Here is a 14,626-nt window from a genome sequence, read left to right on the forward strand (position 1 = left end):
GAACTACTTGAGCCTAGAGCAATTTTCTGAAGCACTTAGGAATGAAATTTTAGTGTCTATCACTTTCCTCCTGTTTGAGCCTTTCCATCTTTCCTCTCCCTTCCCTTCCTGAGCTCCCTTCAGTCTTTTTCATTCTCTCAGGCATCTGGTGCCCTCAGCTTATGACTGCACTATAGGAGCTGTTATAGTTGGACATTGGGCTGCTCCAACAAGGGGGGAGAAGAGAAAAAGTCTTCCCTTTTTCCTATTACCTCCATGGGCCTCTGGCACAGGTCTGGTCTTTATCTCCCTCTTGATGCAGGGACTATGCAAAATGTTATTTTGTAGGCCTGTGCAAATAGGGAACTATTTGATTCAGATTCAGCCAATTTGGATGCCAGAGATCGGATTTGGAGATCCGAATCATTTTTCCAATTTGATTCGACCGAATTACTTCAAATCGCTTCGGAGCTGATTCAGAGCAAAGCTTTGGATCATGATTTGGATACGGAGGTGATTTGGATGATTTGGAGGCCAAATCTATGAATCCAAATCAAGTTGCTGGAAGCTTTAGGCTTTCTGAAATGATTCGGAGCTTCCAAATCAATTCAGAAAAGATTCAGAGCCAATTCGGAGATTCAGCCATAGAGTATAATGAGGAATCAATGAAATATCTGTACCTTGTTATCTTTTGGCTGATTCAGATGAAACTTGCAGGGATGGTAGCCTCTGCTAAGAGCACGTTGTGTGCCAAATTTCAAGGTGACAGATGGAGGGGTTTCTGGCAAACTGCACCCCAACATTCTGAAAGCAAGACAAATGTCACGTGTGTATGTTAAGCCACAGTGGAGTGAAAACTGCAGAGGTGGGAGCTCTTGCTGAGGCCACAAAGCCTGCCAAGTTTCAAGGAGATAGGTGCACAGGGTTTGGGAGAAACTGCACCTCAAGCTGCTGAAAAGCAAAACTCGTGACATGGGTGACAGTGTGTGTGTTACGGCGCAGCAGGGTGAAAGTTGAAAGGCCTGCCAGTCCCTGCTGAGGCAACAAAGTCTGCTAACTGTCAAGGAGATCGGTGCAGGGGCTTCTGGGTTCTGGGGCCCTGCATCTCTAGCTGCTGACAGGCAAAACTCGTGACATGGGTACTTGTGCAACTGACTGTCTCTGGCTTGGGCAGAAGAAGTTCCTGGCTCTGTATTGATTCTCCTTAGTTTGTGGTTTTGTAGGTGTTAATCCTTGCTCATTAACTTGTTATCTAGTAGCTAGCCACTGTGTATTGAGCTGGTTCCTGAATGAATCATGATTGATTGGTAACACAGTAGCTTGGCAGCCAGGCCTGTAGTATTCCCCACCCCCCGGTGCCTCAAGACAGTTGCACAAGCACCCATGACACGAGTTTTGCCTGTCAGCAGCTAGAGGTGCAGGGCCCCAGAACCCAGAAGCCCTGCACCGATCTCCTTGACAGCTGGCAGACTTCATAGCCTCAGCATGGGCTAGCAGGCCTGCAGCTTTCACCCCTCTGCGCCTCAACACACCCAATGTCACCCATGTCATGAGTTTTGCTTGTCTGCAGCTTGAGGTGCAGTTTCCCCCAAGCCCCTGCACCTATCTCCTGGAAATTTGGCAGGCTTTGTGGTCTCAGCAAGAGCTACCACCCTTGCAGTTTCCACCCCACCGTGGCTTAACACACATACACGTGACACAAGTTTTGCTTTCAAAATTTGTGGTGCAATTTCCCAGAAATCCCTGCACCTATCACCTTGAAATTTGGCACACATCATGCTCTTAGTAGGGGCTACCATCCCTGCAAGTTTCATCTTAATCAGCCAAAAGACAACAAAGTTATAGAAATGTCACTGATTCCCCATTATACTCTATGGCTGAATCTCAGAATCGACTCCAAATCTTTTCCAAATTGATTTGGAAGCTCCAAATCATTTCAGAAAGCCCAAAGCTTCCATTGATTTGATCTGGATTAATAGATTCAGATGATTCGGAGGCTGAATCATCTCCAAATCCAAATCATGATCCGAAGCTTTGCATGGCCCTATAATTTTGTACCCTGAAGCTCTGGCAGCATTATAATTCTGCAACAATAAACCCAACAAATGTCTGGATCCACCACCTTCTTTTCCAGGCATTTGGCCTTTCCATTTTGCCAGTGAGACTCAACAGGAGATGTCTTTCTCGGTACAGAGAATCACGATTTCCAAGGGGAAATGATTTATATCCAAGAGCATTTCCAATATAATCACTGTTTCCACCTCAACTCACTCACCCTGTTCCCTGGTTTCTTCAGAACAACAGTGGAGTGTTTAGTTGAAGCAAGACCAAACTCAAATACACAATGTACGTCTTAGCGAAGAGCAGAATACCATGGAGAGATGAGGAAAGGAGTTGGCTGTTTGCAAGTTAATCTATTTAGAGTATGTTTCCCCCTGAAAAGACACTAAATGAAGTGCAGACTCCCGAGTCAGACAGGCTAATGTAAACCTATGTGCCGCCTCCTTCCTGGAGAAGAACTATAAATCCCATTTTAGAGAGAGAGATACAGAGAGAGTCTGTGTTATTTAAATTTTAGAGGGGAAAACAAGGCCAATTTGTACCTGGACATTTGTTTTTATTGCCTGGGACACCTTGGCTGCTGGATGGAGAGACTCCTTTTTGGGAATCAGATGCAGAGCTTTTAGGCTGTTAAGTTGGGACCCTTAACTGACACAAGTTCTCATAACTCCACTAACTTCAGGAGACGAATTGGCTCTTAGCTGTGTACAGTCATCCTTTGTTACTTTTCCTTCTCCTCCACTATCAGACCTGGTCAAACTACATCATGTTGGTGGCGTAGTCATATTTACATGGCAGTGAAAAGACCCTTTCTGCTTGCCGGATCTGGATGTAGCTGTGTCAACAAGAGAGGGCCTCTGCCAGCTTTGTTGTTCCCCTTTAGGGTTGTGACACGCCTAGGCAGTAGGGCTATGCGAAGCTTCGGGTGGTGATTCAATTCAGAGGAGATCCGGGCCGATTCGGTAGCTGAATCTCTGCATCCAAGTCGAATTAGGGGTCCAATTTAAAGGTCCGAATTGATTTAAAGCTCAAAGCTCTCCGAATCTTCGGCAAAGATTCGGAGAGCTTTGATGATTCAGGCAGTCCCCAGTGGTTGCAGCAGGGAGCTGCAGCCACTCTGAACTGGTAAGTATTAGGGGCAGGGGAGGGGACCATGGGAGGACCCCTGCCAGCCCCCCTGCTTCCCAGCCCCCTGCCCACTCCCCCAGCCCTGCCATGGCTACCCCCCCTGCTCCCTCCAGCTCCGTACTTAAAAAAAAAAAAGCCCTGGTGCTCATCAGCTGCTGCCGGGTGGGGGTGATCTCTGCTGCCCCATGCTGCATGGGGGCTCTACACGAGTCCCTCAACCCCTGCCTTGCTCCCCTGGCCTCCCCCCCACAGCTGCCCTGCCTGCCGGGCCTCTGGCCCTTTAACAAAAACAAAAAAAGCTGAGAAAAGCCCCAGGACTTACTGCTCCTGGGGCAGCCTCAGGGCTTTGGGGGCTCCTGAAGAGCCCCCACATGGCACAGGGCAGCGGGGATCACCCCCCACCAGCAGCAGCAGTGAATCCCAGGGTTTCTTCAGGTTTTTTTTTTTTCTTAAAAGGCCAGAGCTGGCCCTCATGGGGCACCTGTGAGGGGGCTGGTGGAGCAGGGGGTGGGGTTAGGGGCTCGTGCAGAGCCCCCCATGCAGCGTGGGGCAGTGGGGGTCAGCAGGGAATCGCCCCCTGCCCGGCAGCACCTGCTGAGCCAGGGCTTTTTTTCCCCCAAGTGCTGGGAGCTGGGGTGGGTGGGGGATGGGCCTGGCCTGGATGATTCAGAGATTTGGCTGGTACCGAATCTCCAAATCAGATTCGGCTGAATTGAATCAGGACAGTGATTCGAATCGCTGTCCCCTGAATCAGCCGACTCCGAATCCAAAGCAAATACTAGCCGCTTCGCACAGGCTACTAGGCAGGCAAAGAACCTCCTTCCACTGCCCATGGCATGTCACTATGAGGAGGCTATTCCAGCACAGCTATGGCAGCAGCAGCCCCATAATGCAGACATGCCCTAAGTTACTGATCTGGATGGACTTCCACCACCTGCCCAGACCTCATAGTCACCATCATTCAAGTCAATCAGAAAAATGCCCAGGTACTTGGTGGGCTCTGGTCAAATCTGTGGAGCTGTGGTACCAAGTCATTTTCTCCAGCAGCAACACACACCCTCTTCTACACACAACTTCAAGACTGAATCCTTTTGGCAGCTGAAGTTTCATGCAATAGTCCTAGCTGTTAACCTGGGGTCTCTCCGTCAACTTGGGTTCAACTCTGGCTTGGGTAAGCTGTTACCATACCTCCCTCCCTTCCCATGGTCATGCTACAAACCAATGCATAAGGGGATACAAGGGGAGGTCATGTTTAACCAATAGAAAAGAAAGCCTCAATATGCTATCAGAAGGATCATCCGAATACGGAAAGCCTCAAATCAAGCCCCATGAGCAATGACCGAGTTGGCCTTTTAAAAGCCTTGCACGCAGCAGCCCAGGTGATTCTGCAAATGGGGCAGCTTAACAAGCACCACTGAGCACCTGTTCTGTCAAGGTGCTGGAGGCTGTGTGTCCTCTCAGTGCTGTCTTCCCCAACTTCGGAGAGAAGCAAATGAGTTTCCTCCCACAGCATTTTCTTAGATCCTTTGAAGATCAAGCAGGTTGTCTCCGTCAAAAATAGTCATGAGATGAGACTATTCTGGTTGACGACAACCCCCAGGTGACAGCCACAAAACGGCCTCTTCAGTTATTGGGTCATTACATGTTTACCTATCCCCATAATTTACCGAGAGAATGGAGTTCTGAATACTCTGAACAGTCAGAACAGCTGAACCCATGCCTCAAAGGTCCTGGAAAATTAAGAGAAATGTTTGGTATAGTGCCCTCCCAAACAGAGGAAGGGAGGGTTGGAAGGAGGAGTTAACAGAATCTCCCTAGAGCCTGCAGCTGCCAAAAACAAATGTATTTTGATTCTGCCTCGAGATTAACCCAGCATGAAGGTTATAAATGTGACCAGTGTATGGTGTCTACCATAACAAACCTTCTTAGACGTCAGAGCTCTCTCCGTAGCACGTGTGTGTAATGTGGTGGTGGCAGCGTGGATAGAATTTCAATTCTCCCCCTTCCAAGCAAGGGAAAAAAAAAAAAAAAAGGGCTCTACAGCATGCCTTAAAAGAGACTCTCCTGACAGCAGTATAGGATCTGTGACACAGCAGCCTGGCAGGAAAAGGTAGACAGCAACATTTACCTGTGGTTTGCTATCACCTCTGTACCTGCGGTGTTTTACTGGATCCAGCCATCCAGTCCCTGGGACCCTTACAGGTCTGAAAATATGGTGATGAGGGTGGGGTAGCAGCAGTAATTGTCACTGGGACTGGATGACAAAGCTCCCCCATGCCAGATCACACCAGTGTGCAGGGCTAGGCTGGTTGTGGGATCAGTTTGCAGCTGGATCTGGCATGAGTTGCCAGGCCAGTGCACTAGATCACACTTGTGGACTGACTCCATGCTGGATCTGGCCTGTGGAATGACCCTGTGCGTGGGATCTGGCACATGGACCAGTCCTGCAGCACTCATGTAGCCCAGGTACAGGGCTGGATAGATTGAGCACCACTGGTATCCATCAATGCAGATAAGGGACACAATCTAGATCTATGCAGATTAGCAGCTCCCCTGCCCAGTCATCTGGCTGACCTGCATTACTGCAGGCTATGGTTGGTGCAATGACCAGCTGGTCTCCAAAACCCTTTGGCACAGACAGTTGGAGTCAAGTGCCACTGGGTAATGCCAGCTCTGGCTCTCTTCATTTTGTGAGCCTGCACCCATTTGCCCAGGGCAGTCCTGGCTTTGGAACACCAGTTCTGGACAGCTGGTGCCCTGGGCAAATATCCATGATTGGTGGTAGCACTGAGAACCTCCCCTTCCCCTTTTCACTCCAGGGACAAACCAGTGGCTCATGCCCAGAGGAGACACTTCCTGCTTTTGCAGGGAAGGGCAAGGCAGGGAGTACAGGGGTTTGAGATGTAGCAGGAGAACCTTCCCCTCCAGGTAAACCATGCACAGGACAGATCACCCTTCATCCCCTCACCTAGCAAACCTATCTTCCCTACCTCCTTTCCAACCCCCTCCTCTGACCCAAGACTCAAAGAACTCCCCCTTTTTCCTGCCCACCTCTCCACATTCAGCGATTCCTTCTCCCGTCTCCTCCAGACCCTTCCCTTCCCCCAATGTTCACATCCATCTTCTAAGTTCAGACTGTTTGGACCCATCTATGCCCCTGGCTCCATTCCACAGCATCAGATGAAACGAGCTTCGGCTCACAAAAGCTATAAAGTGCAAATCTACCCTGCTTCTACTCAACTTCAGACTAACATGGCTAATCATGTCTATCCATTCTCTGGGCAAACAAAGAAGCCTCCTTCATTCTCATAGCTTGCCAGAGAGATGGCTAATCGGCTAACTTCTTTGGAGCTGTGCCAAGTAGGGAACTGTGCCAAATAGCCAAGCTCCTGCTGCTTTACTGGGTCATTTTACAAGTACATGGAGTTTCCTTGCTCAGGTCCCCACCTGCACCTGCAGGTTGATCCATTTGTACCAAGTAGTAGCACAGAGCATTTAAAAGCAGGCTCAAGAGCAGGAAGTATGCAGCACTTGAAACCACAGCTGCTGAAGTCACCAGGTGCCAAAGCTTCAGGCTAGTTAAGCTGTTACCGCACAGACTGAGTGCGCAGCTCAAACTTCTTTGCAATAAGTCACAAGCAATAAGGGGAGCAAATAGAACATGATGCGGCAAATTGCTGCTGTCTGGCCCCTGCATTCTTGGTAGCCAAGGGAACGGCTGCCTGACAAAAGGCTGCTAACTTCAAGAGGAAATTGTCAAGGACATTTTCTTTTTAATTGATTCCTTTCTGCCTTAGGGGCTGCTGAACAAGGTGGAGACGATGAAGTGTGATAACATACACTCTCTCTCCCATTAACTGGTCAGGCTTTGCCATCTGTTCTGGAAGGGACCTTGCTTCTTTGGGCATTTTCATCAGCATCGGGGGAATTTTTACAGCCTGTTGCACGGCTGGCTTCAAGGAGAGGCTCCTGTGGGTCTCTTCTTTGTTTGTTTTCAGAGGATTGGTAGATCCACTCTGCTTTCCTGCTTGAGTTGGAAATTGTATGTGGAGTGGAAACAAATGCTCGCCGATATGATGCTGTGAGCATCACTAAGTACTGAAGAGTCCTGTTCCCTTGAAGTGACCATTTAGATATGTATGTCTTGCTGAAATTGTTCTAGGGACAAAATTGGCTTCCATTAAGTTCATTAAAACCATTACAGATAATGGCTGCATGGTGCGCTCTTTGCTCACTTTTGTGTTGGAATCAGCTGGGTGCAATGCATAGACCTGCAGAAGCATCAATTAATGTGGATAAGCTTCTTGGAATTATGATTTTCACCACAACCCTCCCCTCTCCTCTTATGTAATTCTCATAGTGAGATGTGTGCCCTTTCCAGGAAGCTCACATGATAATTTAGTCACATCGCTGCAAATGCCCCTGCACAGCCTATATCTGGGTGATGGTTGCTGCTGCTGTATAAGAGGTTGGAGAGAGGCTGTTCCATAATGGTCAGCTGCTTTCAGAATTAGAGCGTGTGCAATGAGATGCTGTATCTTTGTTTTCCAATTATGTGGCTTGACAGTTGAGGTCATCTTCCATTGTCACAGGTGGGTAGATGAATCAAGAAATGCCGGAAGGATGCAGCTCACTTACCATGACTTGGTGAAACTTAACGGGATACATTGGCTGATAAGGAGTTGATGCAGAACATACTTTTCCAGGGATACACCTGATGTTTCTTCATAACTTCCCATTTAAATATCACCTTTAATCCAGGACTCCAGAGTGCTTTTCAGGTGCTAAGCACCTTTACAATAGCTTTGGGAGGTATCCCTCCATTTTACAGATAAGGAAACTGAGGCACTGACTTAGTAAGCAATCTGCCCAAGATCACCTGGCAAAGCAGTGGTAGAACTGGGAATAGAACCCAGGAGTCCCGATGGCCGTCTGTTTTTTCTCATAACATGCTCTACTTTAGCCTGCAAGCCTGTCCAGTCATTAGCTGGCATCCCTGGCACCCTGACAGAGGTGGAAAAACAGGAGGGATCTAAGGGATGTATAATGAAACAGGAGGGATATGAAAAACACAAGCAGCTGCCTGGTGGTGGAGGAGTAGGCCTAGAGCGAACGTCTTTTGTCTTCCCTCCCACACAGCACTCCATGGACACAGGTGGTTCAGTTCCGGGATGGTACTTGAGAACAGGCAATGCTTCAAGTGGCTTAGAGTCTCCATGTCATTCCCATGCTGATTTGCTTGCAGCAGGCAGTCTGCATTAACAGTCACTTCTCTTTTCCCCTTATTTGCTAAGTGATTTCTCTCTTTTCTTGCATCATTCCTCTTGTATGATCTAGAGTTTTAGCCAGCGTAAGTCAGGCCCATTGCTTGTATCCTACCCTACAAAGTTTAGTGTTCCACCTTCATTAGGGCAGTGTCCAAATGCTTTCCCGAAGCAGTGGGACTAAACACCGTCACCCAAAGTTCACTCTTTCTTTGTCTTTCCAGGGGAGACTTCTCCATACAGTGGAATGTTGTGCTTTTAACGTCCACCCTCTTCAGATCACAAGACGTAGGTTGGAGATATCACCCTCTGATCGGCAGCTTCAGACTCTTTTGCAGTTGTTAGTTTAACCTCATGGTACACTTGTGAGGTTATGTCCTCCATTTCATAGAGAAGGGAATGGAGGCACTGAGACAGTGACTTGTCCAAAGTCAATCAGTGGTAGAACATGGAGACAGTAGAAGCTGAAGATGTTTGTTTGTGATGCTCTTTAGCTCTGGGGGAGGTCATTCTGTAGTCCTGAACTGCCCCCCAAGAGGCTGTCTTCTCTGCAAATGAGCTTGCAGCTTATAGCATAAAGAAGTTATTGCTATGCTACCTTGATGGGACTGGATCCAGCGTTCCATCAGGGAATTCCCTACACCCTCAGCCTGGTTCTCTCCCCCATGTCCCCTTTATTTAAATTAATACTCCAGGTTGCAGAGGCACAGTGGTAGAACAGGTAAAGTGCTCTGCTAGGACTCTGGAGGTGCAGACTGGGGGTGTGCTTCCATACTCAAGGTGGAGGCACAATTCTGCTGTAGATGAGTGTCTGGCAGCCCAAGCTGGAGAATCGGAGGAAGCGAGACATGATTCCACATCACTTCTTTATATGCTTTTGGCTATGGAACCTCACACACTTGCTTTAACATTAGGGTAATGAGCCTAGGTTCAGGTAGGCCATGACTGGCTGGTATTAGGCTCCAATCCTAGAGCCAGATCTGCCCTTGACAACTTGGAAGGGTAGCGATTTTCAATTAATTTTCACTAATGTCATTGACCACATGAGGTATAGGACAACAGAAGGATCATGGCCTTGGCATGCAAGTGATGGCTCAAAGGACATAATTTGCACGCCAAGGAGGGGGGCATGTAATCCAAGTACTGTGAATGAGCATAATTGAATGAAGCCTACTACCACCATTCCCTAAAACAAGTCCATCTCCAGGAACAAAGCAGCTCAAGAACACTAAGGACACACACGGGGACCCGGAGAGGGAGAGAAGATACAGACATGTCAAGAAGATAGATGGGAATGGGAACAAAAAGCCCTGACAGAACTGGATGTACTTTGCCATGAGAGCTTGAGAAACTATTCAGTGCATATTAAACAGAGACTAAAACATGTTCTGTGACATAAGAGCAGGGGCAGATGTTGGCAAAGAAAAGAAAACATCTGGAAAGGTACACAGGCTCCCTTCAGGAGATCCTTCGCTGGTGCATTCAGATGCTGCTGCAATTCACCTTTATTCTGAACAGAACGGGGCGGACTGTTTGCTTCTTCCCCTCTCACCAGTCACCCTGTTACTGAGCCTCAGCAACAGCCGCCATGGAGCCTTACATTGGAGACCTCATAACCTAGTTCAGCCTTTGAAAAGACATTTTTTTATGGTATTCCCTATGTCTATCCAAACAGCAAGGTTGCCCAATTTCTCTCCTCTCCTTTCCTTTCCAGGGTGAGCTTATTGCTTGCATGAGGGAGAGATGAATTATCTAGCTACAGCTAGGGACATGAGACTGCCCTGAACAGTAGGCACCATCTGAACTTGGCACATACAGTTTTGCTAATGCATTAAGTGGTAGGGTGGGACACTCAGGTATAGAACCAATAGCCCCTCCCTCCCACAGTCATTTCTGCAGCAGTTAAAATGCCAGTGGCACAAGACCTGCTCTCATCTCGTCAAACAGCAACAAAGCAAATACAAGACCCCGTCTCAGATGTGGGACCCCAAGGCAGAGCAAGGTGTGGTAGTCAGCCTACCCTTGGGCCACTCCCACAAACCAATGCAGGAAGGGAAGTGGGAGCTCTGGGCTGTTACACAGCTGTTCTACCCCCGTCTACTGCTGGTGTTGAAATCCAGCCAAAAGACTGCGGACAGGTTCCTTACCTCTTTGTTCATAGGAGGCAACCAACTTTTTTACCTGCAGCAGACAGGCTTCACCTGTGCTACATTTTTCTTCAGATTTTCCAACTATACCTATTATTAGTATAGACCTAGTACTGGTGTGTTTAAGCAAGATTAGAGCATATCTAGATGACCCCATAGGTTGTAATGCTAGCAGCGCTCTGTTTATATTGGAGCCCCCACTGTTGCCACTACCAGTGGAATAGCACCAGTGAGAAGTCATTATATAAAAAAAAAACTCACGTTAAGCAAAAAGTCCCAAGAATCCAGTCAGTTCAGAAACCAAGGCTGCATGCCAGTGCTTTCACAAACAAGTCACTCATTTATCCCAAATCTCATAGTCATTGGCAAAAGCGTAGGACACAGCAATAAAACCCAGCTATTCCCAATGTTCTGGAGTTCTCTGTTCAGGCAATGGCCCAGAAAAGCTCTGGCTGTTCACAGGGATGCCCTCATAGCTATGGACAACGATCAATCCCCATCTTGCCTGAGGGATCTTCAGCCTTCCCCAAAGTGGACTAAAAGGGTCCTACTTACTTACCTGGTTGGGATCTGGAAACAAGAAGGTATTGTCAACTGGTCACAGGGACTTGTAACGGGCACATGCTCCTGTTCCTCTCTGTGTGGAGTATGATAGGAATCTAGCTTCTCTACTCTTGTTAATGCTGCATACATGGAGGAAAAATACTTAGAATCATAGAAAATGAGGGTTGGAAGGGACCTCAGGAGGTCATCTAGGCCCAAAGCAGGACTAGCTCCAACTAGATCTTTCCAGCCAAGGCTTTGTTGAGCTGGGCCTTAAACACCACGAAGGATGGAGACTCCACAACATCTCTGGGTAACCTGTTCTGGTGCTTCACCACCCTCCTAGTGAGAGAGTTTTTCCTAATATCCAACCTAAACTTCCCTGGCTGCAACTTGATACCATTGCTCCTTGTTCTGTTACCACTAAGAACCACTGTCACAACAGAGAACTTAGATATTGCAGCCTTCACCACCACAGCATAAAGCAAGCTTCCACCTTCAAATCTCCTTTCTCGCTCTTCAGAAGCTCAGCTGTTCTCTTAACCTGGGGGTGGGGGAGAACTAAGTGAGAACTTTCTCCATGCCAGCCACTTCTATTAAGAACTCAAGCGAAGTTTTTTCAGCTCGGTGTCTAAATCACCTAACCAAAGGACAGTGAGTTTATGCAGCCAAGATATGCCTTGCAACAAGCAAGTTTTTTTACGTTAGCACGTACCTGCTGTGGCAGGCCAGTAGGGGATGATCCTGCATTGAGCCACCCACCTCACTGCATCCGACCACCTTCCAGGCTCCGAGTGCCTCCCTGGGGGTGCCTCACGTCTAGCTGTCCCCCTTCCTAGAGCACACTCGCTAGCCTGGGGCTTCCACTGCCACCACCCAGGGCTCTGGACTGATTCTGGCTCTGCGCACCCTGGGAAACACAGGTCTAGTAGCCCTCAAAGGTACTTGATTCACTTCAAGAAGCTGGGATGCTTCCCTCAGTCAGAAGCACGAGTAGTGGTCTCCCTTAGTCAGCTGAACCAAGGGGACCCCGAGGCATAATCTAGACCCACTCCCAATAAGTCTCCCACACTAGGTACAAAGGAGAACTTTATTGGTTACAAGAGGTAGGGTTGGAATAGGGTACAGGATAGAGCAATATCAGAGAAATCCCATAGAGCAATCTCCCCTGGCTGGGTAGCCTTTGATCTCGCATCTGAGTTACTGCAAGTTAAATATCTAGTTAGATCTCAGAGAGCTTACTCACAAGTATCATCCAGAGGCAGGTGGAGACTCCCTCTGGAGGCAGGCAGTTCCTTGATCATGAGTTTTGAGAGAGAGAGCAAGCTCTTCTCTGTCTCTGAGTCTTCCTCATAGCTACTGCCCCCTCCTCCTGGGCAGTCCTAAACTTATATAGCCCTTGCGACCTCATTTACCTGGTCCAATGGAGGCCAGCACCTGTTGGCTGTCAGCTAACCAATCTGAAATACATCACTAGTTGCTGGGCAGACTGGCAGTCTCTAGCCCATTAGGGAGGAAGCCCCTCACCCAGGTATGTGATGCCAGTCACATAGGCAGAGGGAGCAGGTTTCCCCCCTCCCTCAGGAACGTATCCAGCTCAGGTTACCTAAAGAGAAAGGGTAAAGGTGTGTCTCCTCTGCTGGGCCCATCCTAATCAAATTGTCACAGAGCAGTTTTTGGGGATAAACAAAGGTGGCCTTCTGCCACACCTGCCTCCATGCAATGAACACTTTTTCTCATTATCAGGCTACCCTGCCCAGAGCCAAGACTTTTCCCTATGTACTGAAGGAAAGATTTAGTTCACCACAGCTGGCCTAGCCCTGTTGCCCTCCCAGGACCTAAACTTAGGAGCTCAGGTTCTTCCCCTGCTCAGAAGAAAAGAAGAAAGAAGTTAGCCTTCTTTTGTCAAACTCTGGGTAGGTCTCGTGTGCAAGTACTCCTGACCTGTATGCTCAACCCTAGGAGGTGAATGCTGTGGGATGCTTAGCAGAGGTGTGCCTGCACCTTGAAGAGGGGAGAGGTTGACTCTAAAAACCTGTCTTGAGGTCAAACCGGGTGAGGTGTTCTTTGGTGCAGCTGCTGGCCATGGCCATCTCAGTGGTAGGTGTATAACTGAAGCCCTCCCCACAAACACAGACAACCATGCGAGTTGTTTACAGCTCCGAGGGCTGACAGGTCTTTGGTGATCAATCGTGCTCCAGGAAGCCACTTTGCCATTCAGTTCTCCCGAACGCCTTCCCTGGCTCAATCTCAACGAAGGCTGCTGCTCATTTATCGATTTGCTGTAATACAGAGCAACAAATGTAGCTTGCTGCATGCTGCCTCCCAAGCAGACCCCAAAACTGCCATTGCCATAACAACCACATGGCGAGAAAGCCTGTTCAGTGCATCCTGCTGCCTCCCACTGTCCTGTTCCCACCAGCCAGCCAGTGCTTGCACGGAGAAGCTCAAATTTAGTTTGGGTGCGAATGGATTTAGATCAATAGTAGGAGCTCAGTTCTACAGTTGCTTAAGATTTTGAAAAGTCCAAGACGCCCCCCCCCCCCCCCCAACCTACCTCTTTAGGTATCAAAATACCTTTAGAAACCTGATCGGCTGCTACTTTAGATAGTGATGCTAGTTTTACTTTTGCCCTTAGGAGGATAAGTAACCACAGCATGGACCAGACCCATTCAGCTCCGTATTAGAGCAGAGGTGTCTAACGTATGGGCCCATGAGGCTATAGGGCTTTTCACAGGCTGGACTACCCACCTCTATGGTCTGTATTTAGCCCACAGGGCTTATGTCATGGCTGCTAGAGCTCCTGAGGCAGTGGTGGTAATCTCTACAGCTGCCGAAGCTGCCGTGTTCACATGGCTCTGGGACTCAAGGAGCTAACTCTGCTCATCTCCCACTCCCTTACCTGCTGCCAAAATGAGTGTTTTTAGCCACTCCTGTCAACTAAAATTACAACAGGGGAAAAGTGTGGGGAGCACGAGCAGCAAACAAAAGATCCAGCAGCCACGGGGATTAATGCCACCTCTCCTCAATGGTCATTAGACTGCAGAAAGACCCGTGGTCTGGATCCATCCTGCAGTACCGAGCAAGTCCAACACCCCTACTTTCAAAAGGGAACTTCCTCCTTCCTCTGTAGGCATCTATGGAGCAATCTGATCATGGGGGGAGTTTCTTCTCGATTGCAGATGTGTAGTGGCCAACTCATTCCCTGAGGCATGAGGATTTAGATCACCTATGACCTTTCATTTTGTCTAAGGTAATTGTGGACGTTCTTAGGCATGTTGCTGTTATTTTTTAAAACAATCTGGTTAGGCTTTTGGTCCTACTAATATACCCCAGCAGTGAGTCCTACACGTTAATTGTGTGAGCATGTGGGGGGTGGAGGGAGAGTAATATGTTCCCAGTCAGAACCATTTAAAGTTGTTTTTCTCCCCGATGGGTTTGGGGGAACAGCTGAGGGAAGCTCTCGGGAAGCATTGTGCACAGTGAGGGTGCCAGGCTATGGAG

The sequence above is a fragment of the Alligator mississippiensis genome, chromosome 8, assembly GCF_030867095.1.
Source record: "Alligator mississippiensis isolate rAllMis1 chromosome 8, rAllMis1, whole genome shotgun sequence".
In the NCBI taxonomy this organism is placed as follows: domain Eukaryota; kingdom Metazoa; phylum Chordata; order Crocodylia; family Alligatoridae; genus Alligator; species Alligator mississippiensis.